Genomic DNA, 17,968 nt, shown 5'->3' on the forward strand with positions numbered 1-17,968 from the left:
CCTGTCTGATTACAGTCCGGCCTCGGTCAGGTGACCCAGATCCATTTGACCATCCAGGGCTTTGCCTTTGGCTTCTAGTCTTGAAGCCCTCAGGGGCCCCTGCCGCTCTGAAGGCAGGGGGCGCCGTAGTGTCCTGAGGGCTGAGTGGAGGGCTGGCAGTAAGGGGAGGCTCGGGCTCCGGGCAGTATAGGGCACTCTCCGTGGGCGTCAATGCCAACTTTTCTGAAAATCCTTCTCTCTCCAGATAAATGATGTTCGCTGAAAGCCGGTGTCGCCACAGGGTGGTTCCTTAGCACTTTCCTTATGCCTCCACACTGCACTTGCGAGAACGCGTCTACCTTCGTGAAACACCTTGTTAGGGGAGCTTGCATTCTAGCCGGGCTTGTTTCTCGGAGTTCGGTATTTGGCACCTTCCTGAAGCTTTCCCACGCAGCTCTGAAATTGCCTGTGGCTTCCGGAAAGATGTTAGCTATGAGACCGTTTCTCTAAAGGGCTGTGTCTTGGGCTTATGTACAGGCCACTTTCCTTAGGCTTCCACAGATACCTTGGGAAACTCCTCTAACTTCCTGGAACAAGATGTGAGGTGACGGATCCAGTCGACAGAGCCTTGATTCTCGGAGTAAAGTGTACGGCACTTTCATTATGCTTCCACAGCCACTTTTGGAAATGGTTCTCTTTCCAGGATAGAAGATGTTAGTGGAAAGCTGCCGTATCCACAGACTTGCTTTGGCCAGTTAAGTACATGGCACTTTCCTTATTCATTCACACACACACGGTTGAACATGCTTCTCTCCCTTCAGGAAAGAAGTTGTTCGTTGAAAGACGCTTTCTCGCCGTTGTTTGTTTTTTTTTTTCCTGAGAGTTACGTGTATGCACTTTTTCCTTAGGCTTCCGCACACAGCCTTGAAAAACCTTGTGTAAGCTGTGAGTTGAAAGATGCGTTCTTTCCACGCAGGCCTCTTTCTAAGAGCGAAGCATATCCCATTTTTCCTTGGGCTTCCACACACACTTTTGAAAAACGTCAGGAAAGCCGTGAGTTGAAGGATGGGTTTGCTACAGTGGATTTTCATAGGGGTAAGTATATAGGGCACTTTCCTTAGGCTTCCACACACACATTTGAAATGGCTTCTATCCTCGTGAAACAAGACGGGAGCTGAAAGGTGCCTTCTGCACAGACTTGCTTTTCACACTTAAGCATATGGTACTTTCCCCAGGCTTCCACACGTGCATTAGGTATCCCTTCCTTAAGCAAGAAACAATACGTGAGTGGAGAGATACATTCTACAGAACCTTGTTTTCAGAGTAGGTCCATAACCCATGCGTTATGCTTCCACACCCACTTTGGAAACTGCTTGTATAGAGGTCAGGAATGGTGTTCGCTTGAAAGACGGTTTCCCTACGTAATGCTGTTTCTTGGAGTTAAGGATATGGCCCTCTCCTTATGCCTCCACACGTACGTTTGGAAACTCTACTGACCTCATGACCCCATGTGCTAGCTGAAAGATCCTTTTCACACAGACTTATTTCTCAGAGATGAGTCCAGGGCACGGCACTTTCATTAGGCTTCCACAGCCACTTTTGGAAATGGTTCTCTTTCCAGGATAGAAGATGTTAGTGGAAAGCTGTCATATCCGCAGACTTGCTTTTGCCAGATAAGTACATGGCACTTTCCTTATTCATTCACACACACACGGTTGAACATGCTTCTCTCCCTTCAGGAAAGAAGTTGTTCGTTGAAAGACGCTTTCTCGCCGTTGTTTGTTTGTTTTTTTCCTGAGAGTTACGTGTATGCACTTTTTCCTTAGGCTTCCGCACACAGCCCTGAAAAGCCTTGTGTAAGCTGTGAGTTGAAAGATGCGTTCTTTCCACGCAGGTCTCTTTCTAAGAGCGAAGCATATACCACTTTTCCTTGGGCTTCCACACACACTTTTGAAAAACGTCAGGAAAGCCGTCAGTTAAAGGACGAGTTTGCTACAGTGGATTTTCATAGGGGTAAGTATATAGGGCACTTTCCTTAGGCTTCCACACACACATTTAAAATGGCTTCTATCCTCGTGAACCTAGTCGGGAGCTGAAAGGTGCCTTCTGCACAGACTTGCTTTTCACACTTAAGCATATGGTACTTTCCCCAGGCTTCCACACGTGCATTAGGTATCCCTTCCCTAAGCACGAAACAAGACGTGAGTGGAGAGATGCATTCTACAGAACCTTGTTTTCAGAGTTAGGTCCATAACCCATGCGTTATGCTTCCACAGCCACTTTGGAAACTGCTTGTATAGAGGTCAGGAAAGGTGTTCGCTTGAAAGACGGTTTCCCTACGTAATGCTGTTTCTTGGAGTTAAGGATATGGCCCTCTCCTTATGCCTCCACACGTACATTTGGAAACTCTACTGACCTCATGACCCCATGTGCTAGCTGAAAGATCCTTTTCACACAGACTTGTTTCTCAGAGATGAGTACCGGGCACGGCACGTTCCTTGTGCTTCCACCACGACTATTCAAAATGCTCCTGTCTTCAAGGAGAAGGATGTTAGGTGGCAGACGGTTTTGGAAAAGTGAGGTTGCTTCTTCGAGGGAGGTATACGGCACTTTCCTTACGCTTCCACGCATACGTATGGAAACGCTTCTGGGTTCACGACAGAAGACGTCAGTTGAGAGCTGCATTGTACCCCGCCACGTTTCTCAGAGTTAGGTCTATGGAACTTTCCCTACGCGTTCACACGCAGTACTCAGATGGCTTATCCCGTTTCTATGGTCAGGAAAGAAGTGGCACCGTCTCCCTCTGTGTTCCTGACTGATTACAGTCCGGCCTCGGTCAGGTGACCCAGATCCATTTGACCATCCAGGGCTTTGCCTTTGGCTTCTAGTCTTGAAGCCCTCAGGGGCCCCTGCCGCTCTGAAGGCAGGGGGCGCCGTAGTGTCCTGAGGGCTGAGTGGAGGGCTGGCAGTAAGGGGAGGCTCGGGCTCCGGGCAGTATAGGGCACTCTCCGTGGGCGTCAATGCCAACTTTTCTGAAAATCCTTCTCTCTCCAGATAAATGATGTTTGCTGAAAGCCGGTGTCGCCACAGGGTGGTTCCTTAGCCCTTTCCTTATGCCTCCACACTGCACTTGCGAGAACGCGTCTACCTTCGTGAAACGCCTTGTTAGGGGAGCTTGCATTCTAGCCGGGCTTGTTTCTCGGAGTTCGGTATTTGGCACCTTCCTGAAGCTTTCCCACGCAGCTCTGAAATTGCCTGTGGCTTCCGGAAAGATGTTAGCTGTGAGACTGTTTCTCTAAAGGGCTGTGTCTTGGGCTTAAGTACAGGCCACTTTCCTTAGGCTTCCACAGATACCTTGGGAAACTCCTCTAACTTCCTGGAACAAGATGTGAGGTGACGGATCCAGTCGACAGAGCCTTGATTCTCGGAGTAAAGTGTACGGCACTTTCATTATGCTTCCACAGCCACTTTTGGAAATGGTTCTCTTTCCAGGATAGAAGATGTTAGTGGAAAGCTGCCGTATCCACAGACTTGCTTTGGCCAGTTAAGTACATGGCACTTTCCTTATTCATTCACACACACACGGTTGAACATGCTTCTCTCCCTTCAGGAAAGAAGTTGTTCGTTGAAAGACGCTTTCTCGCCGTTGTTTGTTTTTTTTTTTCCTGAGAGTTACGTGTATGCACTTTTTCCTTAGGCTTCCGCACACAGCCTTGAAAAACCTTGTGTAAGCTGTGAGTTGAAAGATGCGTTCTTTCCACGCAGGCCTCTTTCTAAGAGCGAAGCATATCCCATTTTTCCTTGGGCTTCCACACACACTTTTGAAAAACGTCAGGAAAGCCGTGAGTTGAAGGATGGGTTTGCTACAGTGGATTTTCATAGGGGTAAGTATATAGGGCACTTTCCTTAGGCTTCCACACACACATTTGAAATGGCTTCTATCCTCGTGAAACAAGACGGGAGCTGAAAGGTGCCTTCTGCACAGACTTGCTTTTCACACTTAAGCATATGGTACTTTCCCCAGGCTTCCACACGTGCATTAGGTATCCCTTCCTTAAGCAAGAAACAATACGTGAGTGGAGAGATACATTCTACAGAACCTTGTTTTCAGAGTAGGTCCATAACCCATGCGTTATGCTTCCACACCCACTTTGGAAACTGCTTGTATAGAGGTCAGGAATGGTGTTCGCTTGAAAGACGGTTTCCCTACGTAATGCTGTTTCTTGGAGTTAAGGATATGGCCCTCTCCTTATGCCTCCACACGTACGTTTGGAAACTCTACTGACCTCATGACCCCATGTGCTAGCTGAAAGATCCTTTTCACACAGACTTATTTCTCAGAGATGAGTCCAGGGCACGGCACTTTCATTAGGCTTCCACAGCCACTTTTGGAAATGGTTCTCTTTCCAGGATGGAAGATGTTAGTGGAAAGCTGTCATATCCGCAGACTTGCTTTTGCCAGTTAAGTACATGGCACTTTCCTTAATCATTCACACACACACGGTTGAACATGCTTCTCTCCCTTCAGGAAAGAAATTGTTCGTTGAAAGACGCTTTCTCGCCGTTGTTTGTTTGTTTTTTTCCTGAGAGTTACGTGTATGCACTTTTTCCTTAGGCTTCCGCACACAGCCCTGAAAAGCCTTGTGTAAGCTGTGAGTTGAAAGATGCGTTCTTTCCACGCAGGCCTCTTTCTAAGAGCGAAGCATATACCACTTTTCCTTGGGCTTCCACACACACTTTTGAAAAACGTCAGGAAAGCCGTCAGTTAAAGGACGAGTTTGCTATAGTGGATTTTCATAGGGGTAAGTATATAGGGCACTTTCCTTAGGCTTCCACACACACATTTAAAATGGCTTCTATCCTCGTGAACCAAGTCGGGAGCTGAAAGGTGCCTTCTGCACAGACTTGCTTTTCACACTTAAGCATATGGTACTTTCCCCAGGCTTCCACACGTGCATTAGGTATCCCTTCCCTAAGCACGAAACAAGACGTGAGTGGAGAGATGCATTCTACAGAACCTTGTTTTCAGAGTTAGGTCCATAACCCATGCGTTATGCTTCCACACCCACTTTGGAAACTGCTTGTATAGAGGTCAGGAAAGGTGTTCGCTTGAAAGACGGTTTCCCTACGTAATGCTATTTCTTGGAGTTAAGGATATGGCCCTCTCCTTATGCCTCCACACGTACATTTGGAAAGTCTACTGACCTCATGACCCCATGTGCTAGCTGAAAGATCCTTTTCACACAGACTTGTTTCTCAGAGATGAGTACCGGGCACGGCACGTTCCTTGTGCTTCCACCACGACTATTCAAAATGCTCCTGTCTTCAAGGAGAAGGATGTTAGGTGGCAGACGGTTTTGGAAAAGTGAGGTTGCTTCTTCGAGGGAGGTATACGGCACTTTCCTTACGCTTCCACGCATACGTATGGAAACGCTTCTGGGTTCACGACAGAAGACGTCAGTTGAGAGCTGCCTTGTACCCCGCCACGTTTCTCAGAGTTAGGTCTATGGAACTTTCCCTACGCGTTCACACGCAGTACTCAGATGGCTTATCCCGTTTCTATGGTCAGGAAAGAAGTGGCACGGTCTCCCTCTGTGTTCCTGTCTGATTACAGTCCGGCCTCGGTCAGGTGACCCAGATCCATTTGACCATCCAGGGCTTTGCCTTTGGCTTCTAGTCTTGAAGCCCTCAGGGGCCCCTGCCGCTCTGAAGGCAGGGGGCGCCGTAGTGTCCTGAGGGCTGAGTGGAGGGCTAGCAGTAAGGGGAGGCTCGGGCTACGGGCAGTATAGGGCACTCTCCGTGGGCGTCAATGCCAACTTTTCTGAAAATCCTTCTCTCTCCAGATAAATGATGTTCGCGGAAAGCCGGTGTCGCCACAGGGTGGTTCCTTAGCACTTTCCTTATGCCTCCACACTGCACTTGCGAGAACGCGTCTTACCTTCGTGAAACGCCTTGTTAGGGGAGCTTGCATTCTAGCCGGGCTTGTTTCTCGGAGTTCGGTATTTGGCACCTTCCTGAAGCTTTCACACGCAGCTCTGAAATTGCCTGTGGCTTCCGGAAAGATGTTAGCTGTGAGACCGTTTCTCTAAAGGGCTGTGTCTTGGGCTTAAGTACAGGCCACTTTCCTTAGGCTTCCACAGATACCTTGGGAAACTCCTCTAACTTCCTGGAACAAGATGTGAGGTGACGGATCCAGTCGACAGAGCCTTGATTCTCGGAGTAAAGTGTACGGCACTTTCATTATGCTTCCACAGCCACTTTTGGAAATGGTTCTCTTTCCAGGATAGAAGATGTTAGTGGAAAGCTGCCGTATCCACAGACTTGCTTTGGCCAGTTAAGTACATGGCACTTTCCTTATTCATTCACACACACACGGTTGAACATGCTTCTCTCCCTTCAGGAAAGAAGTTGTTCGTTGAAAGACGCTTTCTCGCCGTTGTTTGTTTTTTTTTTTCCTGAGAGTTACGTGTATGCACTTTTTCCTTAGGCTTCCGCACACAGCCTTGAAAAACCTTGTGTAAGCTGTGAGTTGAAAGATGCGTTCTTTCCACGCAGGCCTCTTTCTAAGAGCGAAGCATATCCCATTTTTCCTTGGGCTTCCACACACACTTTTGAAAAACGTCAGGAAAGCCGTGAGTTGAAGGATGGGTTTGCTACAGTGGATTTTCATAGGGGTAAGTATATAGGGCACTTTCCTTAGGCTTCCACACACACATTTGAAATGGCTTCTATCCTCGTGAAACAAGACGGGAGCTGAAAGGTGCCTTCTGCACAGACTTGCTTTTCACACTTAAGCATATGGTACTTTCCCCAGGCTTCCACACGTGCATTAGGTATCCCTTCCTTAAGCAAGAAACAATACGTGAGTGGAGAGATACATTCTACAGAACCTTGTTTTCAGAGTTAGGTCCATAACCCATGCGTTATGCTTCCACAGCCACTTTGGAAACTGCTTGTATAGAGGTCAGGAAAGGTGTTCGCTTGAAAGACGGTTTCCCTACGTAATGCTGTTTCTTGGAGTTAAGGATATGGCCCTCTCCTTATGCCTCCACACGTACGTTTGGAAACTCTACTGACCTCATGACCCCATGTGCTAGCTGAAAGATCCTTTTCACACAGACTTATTTCTCAGAGATGAGTCCAGGGCACGGCACTTTCATTAGGCTTCCACAGCCACTTTTGGAAATGGTTCTCTTTCCAGGATAGAAGATGTTAGTGGAAAGCTGTCATATCCGCAGACTTGCTTTTGCCAGTTAAGTACATGGCACTTTCCTTATTCATTCACACACACACGGTTGAACATGCTTCTCTCCCTTCAGGAAAGAAGTTGTTCGTTGAAAGACGCTTTCTCGCCGTTGTTTGTTTGTTTTTTTCCTGAGAGTTACGTGTATGCACTTTTTCCTTAGGCTTCCGCACACAGCCCTGAAAAGCCTTGTGTAAGCTGTGAGTTGAAAGATGCGTTCTTTCCACGCAGGCCTCTTTCTAAGAGCGAAGCATATACCACTTTTCCTTGGGCTTCCACACACACTTTTGAAAAACGTCAGGAAAGCCGTCAGTTAAAGGACGAGTTTGCTACAGTGGATTTTCATAGGGGTAAGTATATAGGGCACTTTCCTTAGGCTTCCACACACACATTTGAAATGGCTTCTATCCTCGTGAAACAAGACGGGAGCTGAAAGGTGCCTTCTGCACAGACTTGCTTTTCACAGTTAAGCATATGGTACTTTCCCCAGGCTTCCACACGTGCATTAGGTATCCCTTCCTTAAGCAAGAAACAATACGTGAGTGAAGAGATACATTCTACAGAACCTTGTTTTCAGAGTTAGGTCCATAACCCATGCGTTATGCTTCCACACCCACTTTGGAAACTGCTTGTATAGAGGTCAGGAATGGTGTTCGCTTGAAAGACGGTTTCCCTACGTAATGCTGTTTCTTGGAGTTAAGGATATGGCCCTCTCCTTATGCCTCCACACGTACGTTTGGAAACTCTACTGACCTCATGACCCCATGTGCTAGCTGAAAGATCCTTTTCACACAGACTTATTTCTCAGAGATGAGTCCAGGGCACGGCACTTTCATTAGGCTTCCACAGCCACTTTTGGAAATGGTTCTCTTTCCAGGATAGAAGATGTTAGTGGAAAGCTGTCATATCCGCAGACTTGCTTTTGACAGTTAAGTACATGGCACTTTCCTTATTCATTCACACACACACGGTTGAACATGCTTCTCTCCCTTCAGGAAAGAAGTTGTTCGTTGAAAGACGCTTTCTCGCCGTTGTTTGTTTGTTTTTTTCCTGAGAGTTACGTGTATGCACTTTTTCCTTAGGCTTCCGCACACAGCCTTGAAAAGCCTTGTGTAAGCTGTGAGTTGAAAGATGCGTTCTTTCCACGCAGGCCTCTTTCTAAGAGCGAAGCATATACCACTTTTCCTTGGGCTTCCACACACACTTTTGAAAAACGTCAGGAAAGCCGTCAGTTAAAGGACGAGTTTGCTACAGTGGATTTTCATAGGGGTAAGTATATAGGGCACTTTCCTTAGTCTTCCACACACACATTTAAAATGGCTTCTATCCTCGTGAACCAAGTCGGGAGCTGAAAGGTGCCTTCTGCAAAGACTTGCTTTTCACACTTAAGCATATGGTACTTTCCCCAGGCTTCCACACGTGCATTAGGTATCCCTTCCCTAAGCACGAAACAAGACGTGAGTGGAGAGATGCATTCTACAGAACCTTGTTTTCAGAGTTAGGTCCATAACCCATGCGTTATGCTTCCACAGCCACTTTGGAAACTGCTTGTATAGAGGTCAGGAAAGGTGTTCGCTTGAAAGACGGTTTCCCTACGTAATGCTGTTTCTTGGAGTTAAGGATATGGCCCTCTCCTTATGCCTCCACACGTACATTTGGAAACTCTACTGACCTCATGACCCCATGTGCTAGCTGAAAGATCCTTTTCACACAGACTTGTTTCTCAGAGATGAGTACCGGGCACGGCACGTTCCTTGTGCTTCCACCACGACTATTCAAAATGCTCCTGTCTTCAAGGAGAAGGATGTTAGGTGGCAGACGGTTTTGGAAAAGTGAGGTTGCTTCTTCGAGGGAGGTATACGGCACTTTCCTTACGCTTCCACGCATACGTATGGAAACGCTTCTGGGTTCACGACAGAAGACGTCAGTTGAGAGCTGCCTTGCACCCCGCCACGTTTCTCAGAGTTAGGTCTATGGAACTTTCCCTACGCGTTCACACGCAGTACTCAGATGGCTTATCCCGTTTCTATGGTCAGGAAGGAAGTGGCACGGTCTCCCTCTGTGTTCCTGTCTGATTACAGTCCGGCCTCGGTCAGGTGACCCAGATCCATTTGACCATCCAGGGCTTTGCCTTTGGCTTCTAGTCTTGAAGCCCTCAGGGGCCCCTGCCGCTCTGAAGGCAGGGGGCGCCGTAGTGTCCTGAGGGCTGAGTGGAGGGCTAGCAGTAAGGGGAGGCTCGGGCTACGGGCAGTATAGGGCACTCTCCGTGGGCGTCAATGCCAACTTTTCTGAAAATCCTTCTCTCTCCAGATAAATGATGTTCGCTGAAAGCCGGTGTCGCCACAGGGTGGTTCCTTAGCACTTTCCTTATGCCTCCACACTGCACTTGCGAGAACGCGTCTACTTTCGTGAAACGCCTTGTTAAGGGAGCTTGCATTCTAGCCGGGCTTGTTTCTCGGAGTTCGGTATTTGGCACCTTCCTGAAGCTTTCACACGCAGCTCTGAAATTGCCTGTGGCTTCCGGAAAGATGTTAGCTGTGAGACTGTTTCTCTAAAGGGCTGTGTCTTGGGCTTAAGTACAGGCCACTTTCCTTAGGCTTCCACAGATACCTTGGGAAACTCCTCTAACTTCCTGGAACAAGATGTGAGGTGACGGATCCAGTCGACAGAGCCTTGATTCTCGGAGTAAAGTGTACGGCACTTTCATTATGCTTCCACAGCCACTTTTGGAAATGGTTCTCTTTCCAGGATAGAAGATGTTAGTGGAAAGCTGCCGTATCCACAGACTTGCTTTGGCCAGTTAAGTACATGGCACTTTCCTTATTCATTCACACACACACGGTTGAACATGCTTCTCTCCCTTCAGGAAAGAAGTTGTTCGTTGAAAGACGCTTTCTCGCCGTTGTTTGTTTTTTTTTTTCCTGAGAGTTACGTGTATGCACTTTTTCCTTAGGCTTCCGCACACAGCCTTGAAAAGCCTTGTGTAAGCTGTGAGTTGAAAGATGCGTTCTTTCCACGCAGGCCTCTTTCTAAGAGCGAAGCATATACCACTTTTCCTTGGGCTTCCACACACACTTTTGAAAAACGTCAGGAAAGCCGTCAGTTAAAGGACGACTTTGCTACAGTGGATTTTCATAGGGGTAAGTATATAGGGCACTTTCCTTAGGCTTCCACACACACATTTAAAATGGCTTCTATCCTCGTGAACCTAGTCGGGAGCTGAAAGGTGCCTTCTGCACAGACTTGCTTTTCACACTTAAGCATATGGTACTTTCCCCAGGCTTCCACACGTGCATTAGGTATCCCTTCCCTAAGCACGAAACAAGACGTGAGTGGAGAGATGCATTCTACAGAACCTTGTTTTCGGAGTTAGGACCATAACCCATGCGTTATGCTTCCACAGCCACTTTGGAAACTGCTTGTATAGAGGTCAGGAAAGGTGTTCGCTTGAAAGACAGTTTCCCTACGTAATGCTGTTTCTTGGAGTTAAGGATATGGCCCTCTCCTTATGCCTCCACACGTACATTTGGAAACTCTACTGACCTCATGACCCCATGTGCTAGCTGAAAGATCCTTTTCACACAGACTTGTTTCTCAGAGATGAGTACCGGGCACGGCACGTTCCTTGTGCTTCCACCACGACTATTCAAAATGCTCCTGTCTTCAAGGAGAAGGATGTTAGGTGGCAGACGGTTTTGGAAAAGTGAGGTTGCTTCTTCGAGGGAGGTATACGGCACTTTCCTTACGCTTCCACGCATACGTATGGAAACGCTTCTGGGTTCACGACAGAAGACGTCAGTTGAGAGCTGCCTTGTACCCCGCCACGTTTCTCAGAGTTAGGTCTATGGAACTTTCCCTACGCGTTCACACGCAGTACTCAGATGGCTTATCCCGTTTCTATGGTCAGGAAAGAAGTGGCACCATCTCCCTCTGTGTTCCTGTCTGATTACAGTCCGGCCTCGGTCAGGTGACCCAGATCCATTTGACCATCCAGGGCTTTGCCTTTGGCTTCTAGTCTTGAAGCCCTCAGGGGCCCCTGCCGCTCTGAAGGCAGGGGGCGCCGTAGTGTCCTGAGGGCTGAGTGGAGGGCTGGCAGTAAGGGGAGGCTCGGGCTCCGGGCAGTATAGGGCACTCTCCGTGGGCGTCAATGCCAACTTTTCTGAAAATCCTTCTCTCTCCAGATAAATGATGTTCGCTGAAAGCCGGTGTCGCCACAGGGTGGTTCCTTAGCACTTTCCTTATGCCTCCACACTGCACTTGCGAGAACGCGTCTACCTTCGTGAAACGCCTTGTTAGGGGAGCTTGCATTCTAGCCGGGCTTGTTTCTCGGAGTTCGGTATTTGGCACCTTCCTGAAGCTTTCCCACGCAGCTCTGAAATTGCCTGTGGCTTCCGGAAAGATGTTAGCTATGAGACCGTTTCTCTAAAGGGCTGTGTCTTGGGCTTATGTACAGGCCACTTTCCTTAGGCTTCCACAGATACCTTGGGAAACTCCTCTAACTTCCTGGAACAAGATGTGAGGTGACGGATCCAGTCGACAGAGCCTTGATTCTCGGAGTAAAGTGTACGGCACTTTCATTATGCTTCCACAGCCACTTTTGGAAATGGTTCTCTTTCCAGGATAGAAGATGTTAGTGGAAAGCTGCCGTATCCACAGACTTGCTTTGGCCAGTTAAGTACATGGCACTTTCCTTATTCATTCACACACACACGGTTGAACATGCTTCTCTCCCTTCAGGAAAGAAGTTGTTCGTTGAAAGACGCTTTCTCGCCGTTGTTTGTTTTTTTTTTTCCTGAGAGTTACGTGTATGCACTTTTTCCTTAGGCTTCCGCACACAGCCTTGAAAAACCTTGTGTAAGCTGTGAGTTGAAAGATGCGTTCTTTCCACGCAGGCCTCTTTCTAAGAGCGAAGCATATCCCATTTTTCCTTGGGCTTCCACACACACTTTTGAAAAACGTCAGGAAAGCCGTGAGTTGAAGGATGGGTTTGCTACAGTGGATTTTCATAGGGGTAAGTATATAGGGCACTTTCCTTAGGCTTCCACACACACATTTGAAATGGCTTCTATCCTCGTGAAACAAGACGGGAGCTGAAAGGTGCCTTCTGCACAGACTTGCTTTTCACACTTAAGCATATGGTACTTTCCCCAGGCTTCCACACGTGCATTAGGTATCCCTTCCTTAAGCAAGAAACAATACGTGAGTGGAGAGATACATTCTACAGAACCTTGTTTTCAGAGTAGGTCCATAACCCATGCGTTATGCTTCCACACCCACTTTGGAAACTGCTTGTATAGAGGTCAGGAATGGTGTTCGCTTGAAAGACGGTTTCCCTACGTAATGCTGTTTCTTGGAGTTAAGGATATGGCCCTCTCCTTATGCCTCCACACGTACGTTTGGAAACTCTACTGACCTCATGACCCCATGTGCTAGCTGAAAGATCCTTTTCACACAGACTTATTTCTCAGAGATGAGTCCAGGGCACGGCACTTTCATTAGGCTTCCACAGCCACTTTTGGAAATGGTTCTCTTTCCAGGATAGAAGATGTTAGTGGAAAGCTGTCATATCCGCAGACTTGCTTTTGCCAGATAAGTACATGGCACTTTCCTTATTCATTCACACACACACGGTTGAACATGCTTCTCTCCCTTCAGGAAAGAAGTTGTTCGTTGAAAGACGCTTTCTCGCCGTTGTTTGTTTGTTTTTTTCCTGAGAGTTACGTGTATGCACTTTTTCCTTAGGCTTCCGCACACAGCCCTGAAAAGCCTTGTGTAAGCTGTGAGTTGAAAGATGCGTTCTTTCCACGCAGGTCTCTTTCTAAGAGCGAAGCATATACCACTTTTCCTTGGGCTTCCACACACACTTTTGAAAAACGTCAGGAAAGCCGTGAGTTGAAGGATGGGTTTGCTACAGTGGATTTTCATAGGGGTAAGTATATAGGGCACTTTCCTTAGGCTTCCACACACACATTTAAAATGGCTTCTATCCTCGTGAACCTAGTCGGGAGCTGAAAGGTGCCTTCTGCACAGACTTGCTTTTCACACTTAAGCATATGGTACTTTCCCCAGGCTTCCACACGTGCATTAGGTATCCCTTCCCTAAGCACGAAACAAGACGTGAGTGGAGAGATGCATTCTACAGAACCTTGTTTTCAGAGTTAGGTCCATAACCCATGCGTTATGCTTCCACAGCCACTTTGGAAACTGCTTGTATAGAGGTCAGGAAAGGTGTTCGCTTGAAAGACGGTTTCCCTACGTAATGCTGTTTCTTGGAGTTAAGGATATGGCCCTCTCCTTATGCCTCCACACGTACATTTGGAAACTCTACTGACCTCATGACCCCATGTGCTAGCTGAAAGATCCTTTTCACACAGACTTGTTTCTCAGAGATGAGTACCGGGCACGGCACGTTCCTTGTGCTTCCACCACGACTATTCAAAATGCTCCTGTCTTCAAGGAGAAGGATGTTAGGTGGCAGACGGTTTTGGAAAAGTGAGGTTGCTTCTTCGAGGGAGGTATACGGCACTTTCCTTACGCTTCCACGCATACGTATGGAAACGCTTCTGGGTTCACGACAGAAGACGTCAGTTGAGAGCTGCATTGTACCCCGCCACGTTTCTCAGAGTTAGGTCTATGGAACTTTCCCTACGCGTTCACACGCAGTACTCAGATGGCTTATCCCGTTTCTATGGTCAGGAAAGAAGTGGCACCGTCTCCCTCTGTGTTCCTGACTGATTACAGTCCGGCCTCGGTCAGGTGACCCAGATCCATTTGACCATCCAGGGCTTTGCCTTTGGCTTCTAGTCTTGAAGCCCTCAGGGGCCCCTGCCGCTCTGAAGGCAGGGGGCGCCGTAGTGTCCTGAGGGCTGAGTGGAGGGCTGGCAGTAAGGGGAGGCTCGGGCTCCGGGCAGTATAGGGCACTCTCCGTGGGCGTCAATGCCAACTTTTCTGAAAATCCTTCTCTCTCCAGATAAATGATGTTTGCTGAAAGCCGGTGTCGCCACAGGGTGGTTCCTTAGCACTTTCCTTATGCCTCCACACTGCACTTGCGAGAACGCGTCTACCTTCGTGAAACGCCTTGTTAGGGGAGCTTGCATTCTAGCCGGGCTTGTTTCTCGGAGTTCGGTATTTGGCACCTTCCTGAAGCTTTCCCATGCAGCTCTGAAATTGCCTGTGGCTTCCGGAAAGATGTTAGCTGTGAGACTGTTTCTCTAAAGGGCTGTGTCTTGGGCTTAAGTACAGGCCACTTTCCTTAGGCTTCCACAGATACCTTGGGAAACTCCTCTAACTTCCTGGAACAAGATGTGAGGTGACGGATCCAGTCGACAGAGCCTTGATTCTCGGAGTAAAGTGTACGGCACTTTCATTATGCTTCCACAGCCACTTTTGGAAATGGTTCTCTTTCCAGGATAGAAGATGTTAGTGGAAAGCTGCCGTATCCACAGACTTGCTTTGGCCAGTTAAGTACATGGCACTTTCCTTATTCATTCACACACACACGGTTGAACATGCTTCTCTCCCTTCAGGAAAGAAGTTGTTCGTTGAAAGACGCTTTCTCGCCGTTGTTTGTTTTTTTTTTTCCTGAGAGTTACGTGTATGCACTTTTTCCTTAGGCTTCCGCACACAGCCTTGAAAAACCTTGTGTAAGCTGTGAGTTGAAAGATGCGTTCTTTCCACGCAGGCCTCTTTCTAAGAGCGAAGCATATCCCATTTTTCCTTGGGCTTCCACACACACTTTTGAAAAACGTCAGGAAAGCCGTGAGTTGAAGGATGGGTTTGCTACAGTGGATTTTCATAGGGGTAAGTATATAGGGCACTTTCCTTAGGCTTCCACACACACATTTGAAATGGCTTCTATCCTCGTGAAACAAGACGGGAGCTGAAAGGTGCCTTCTGCACAGACTTGCTTTTCACACTTAAGCATATGGTACTTTCCCCAGGCTTCCACACGTGCATTAGGTATCCCTTCCTTAAGCAAGAAACAATACGTGAGTGGAGAGATACATTCTACAGAACCTTGTTTTCAGAGTAGGTCCATAACCCATGCGTTATGCTTCCACACCCACTTTGGAAACTGCTTGTATAGAGGTCAGGAATGGTGTTCGCTTGAAAGACGGTTTCCCTACGTAATGCTGTTTCTTGGAGTTAAGGATATGGCCCTCTCCTTATGCCTCCACACGTACGTTTGGAAACTCTACTGACCTCATGACCCCATGTGCTAGCTGAAAGATCCTTTTCACACAGACTTATTTCTCAGAGATGAGTCCAGGGCACGGCACTTTCATTAGGCTTCCACAGCCACTTTTGGAAATGGTTCTCTTTCCAGGATGGAAGATGTTAGTGGAAAGCTGTCATATCCGCAGACTTGCTTTTGCCAGTTAAGTACATGGCACTTTCCTTATTCATTCACACACACACGGTTGAACATGCTTCTCTCCCTTCAGGAAAGAAGTTGTTCGTTGAAAGACGCTTTCTCGCCGTTGTTTGTTTGTTTTTTTCCTGAGAGTTACGTGTATGCACTTTTTCCTTAGGCTTCCGCACACAGCCCTGAAAAGCCTTGTGTAAGCTGTGAGTTGAAAGATGCGTTCTTTCCACGCAGGCCTCTTTCTAAGAGCGAAGCATATACCACTTTTCCTTGGGCTTCCACACACACTTTTGAAAAACGTCAGGAAAGCCGTCAGTTAAAGGACGAGTTTGCTACAGTGGATTTTCATAGGGGTAAGTATATAGGGCACTTTCCTTAGGCTTCCACACACACATTTGAAATGGCTTCTATCCTCGTGAACCAAGTCGGGAGCTGAAAGGTGCCTTCTGCACAGACTTGCTTTTCACACTTAAGCATATGGTACTTTCCCCAGGCTTCCACACGTGCATTAGGTATCCCTTCCCTAAGCACGAAACAAGACGTGAGTGGAGAGATGCATTCTACAGAACCTTGTTTTCAGAGTTAGGTCCATAACCCATGCGTTATGCTTCCACACCCACTTTGGAAACTGCTTGTATAGAGGTCAGGAAAGGTGTTCGCTTGAAAGACGGTTTACCTACGTAATGCTATTTCTTGGAGTTAAGGATATGGCCCTCTCCTTATGCCTCCACACGTACATTTGGAAAGTCTACTGACCTCATGACCCCATGTGCTAGCTGAAAGATCCTTTTCACACAGACTTGTTTCTCAGAGATGAGTACCGGGCACGGCACGTTCCTTGTGCTTCCACCACGACTATTCAAAATGCTCCTGTCTTCAAGGAGAAGGATGTTAGGTGGCAGACGGTTTTGGAAAAGTGAGGTTGCTTCTTCGAGGGAGGTATACGGCACTTTCCTTACGCTTCCACGCATACGTATGGAAACGCTTCTGGGTTCACGACAGAAGACGTCAGTTGAGAGCTGCCTTGTACCCCGCCACGTTTCTCAGAGTTAGGTCTATGGAACTTTCCCTACGCGTTCACACGCAGTACTCAGATGGCTTATCCCGTTTCTATGGTCAGGAAAGAAGTGGCACGGTCTCCCTCTGTGTTCCTGTCTGATTACAGTCCGGCCTCGGTCAGGTGACCCAGATCCATTTGACCATCCAGGGCTTTGCCTTTGGCTTCTAGTCTTGAAGCCCTCAGGGGCCCCTGCCGCTCTGAAGGCAGGGGGCGCCGTAGTGTCCTGAGGGCTGAGTGGAGGGCTAGCAGTAAGGGGAGGCTCGGGCTACGGGCAGTATAGGGCACTCTCCGTGGGCGTCAATGCCAACTTTTCTGAAAATCCTTCTCTCTCCAGATAAATGATGTTCGCGGAAAGCCGGTGTCGCCACAGGGTGGTTCCTTAGCACTTTCCTTATGCCTCCACACTGCACTTGCGAGAACGCGTCTTACCTTCGTGAAACGCCTTGTTAGGGGAGCTTGCATTCTAGCCGGGCTTGTTTCTCGGAGTTCGGTATTTGGCACCTTCCTGAAGCTTTCACACGCAGCTCTGAAATTGCCTGTGGCTTCCGGAAAGATGTTAGCTGTGAGACTGTTTCTCTAAAGGGCTGTGTCTTGGGCTTAAGTACAGGCCACTTTCCTTAGGCTTCCACAGATACCTTGGGAAACTCCTCTAACTTCCTGGAACAAGATGTGAGGTGACGGATCCAGTCGACAGAGCCTTGATTCTCGGAGTAAAGTGTACGGCACTTTCATTATGCTTCCACAGCCACTTTTGGAAATGGTTCTCTTTCCAGGATAGAAGATGTTAGTGGAAAGCTGCCGTATCCACAGACTTGCTTTGGCCAGTTAAGTACATGGCACTTTCCTTATTCATTCACACACACACGGTTGAACATGCTTCTCTCCCTTCAGGAAAGAAGTTGTTCGTTGAAAGACGCTTTCTCGCCGTTGTTTGTTTTTTTTTTTCCTGAGAGTTACGTGTATGCACTTTTTCCTTAGGCTTCCGCACACAGCCTTGAAAAACCTTGTGTAAGCTGTGAGTTGAAAGATGCGTTCTTTCCACGCAGGCCTCTTTCTAAGAGCGAAGCATATCCCATTTTTCCTTGGGCTTCCACACACACTTTTGAAAAACGTCAGGAAAGCCGTGAGTTGAAGGATGGGTTTGCTACAGTGGATTTTCATAGGGGTAAGTATATAGGGCACTTTCCTTAGGCTTCCACACACACATTTGAAATGGCTTCTATCCTCGTGAACCAAGTCGGGAGCTGAAAGGTGCCTTCTGCACAGACTTGCTTTTCACACTTAAGCATATGGTACTTTCCCCAGGCTTCCACACGTGCAT

This window comes from Halichoerus grypus, chromosome 6 (genome assembly GCF_964656455.1).
Source record: "Halichoerus grypus chromosome 6, mHalGry1.hap1.1, whole genome shotgun sequence".
In the NCBI taxonomy this organism is placed as follows: Eukaryota; Metazoa; Chordata; class Mammalia; order Carnivora; family Phocidae; genus Halichoerus; species Halichoerus grypus.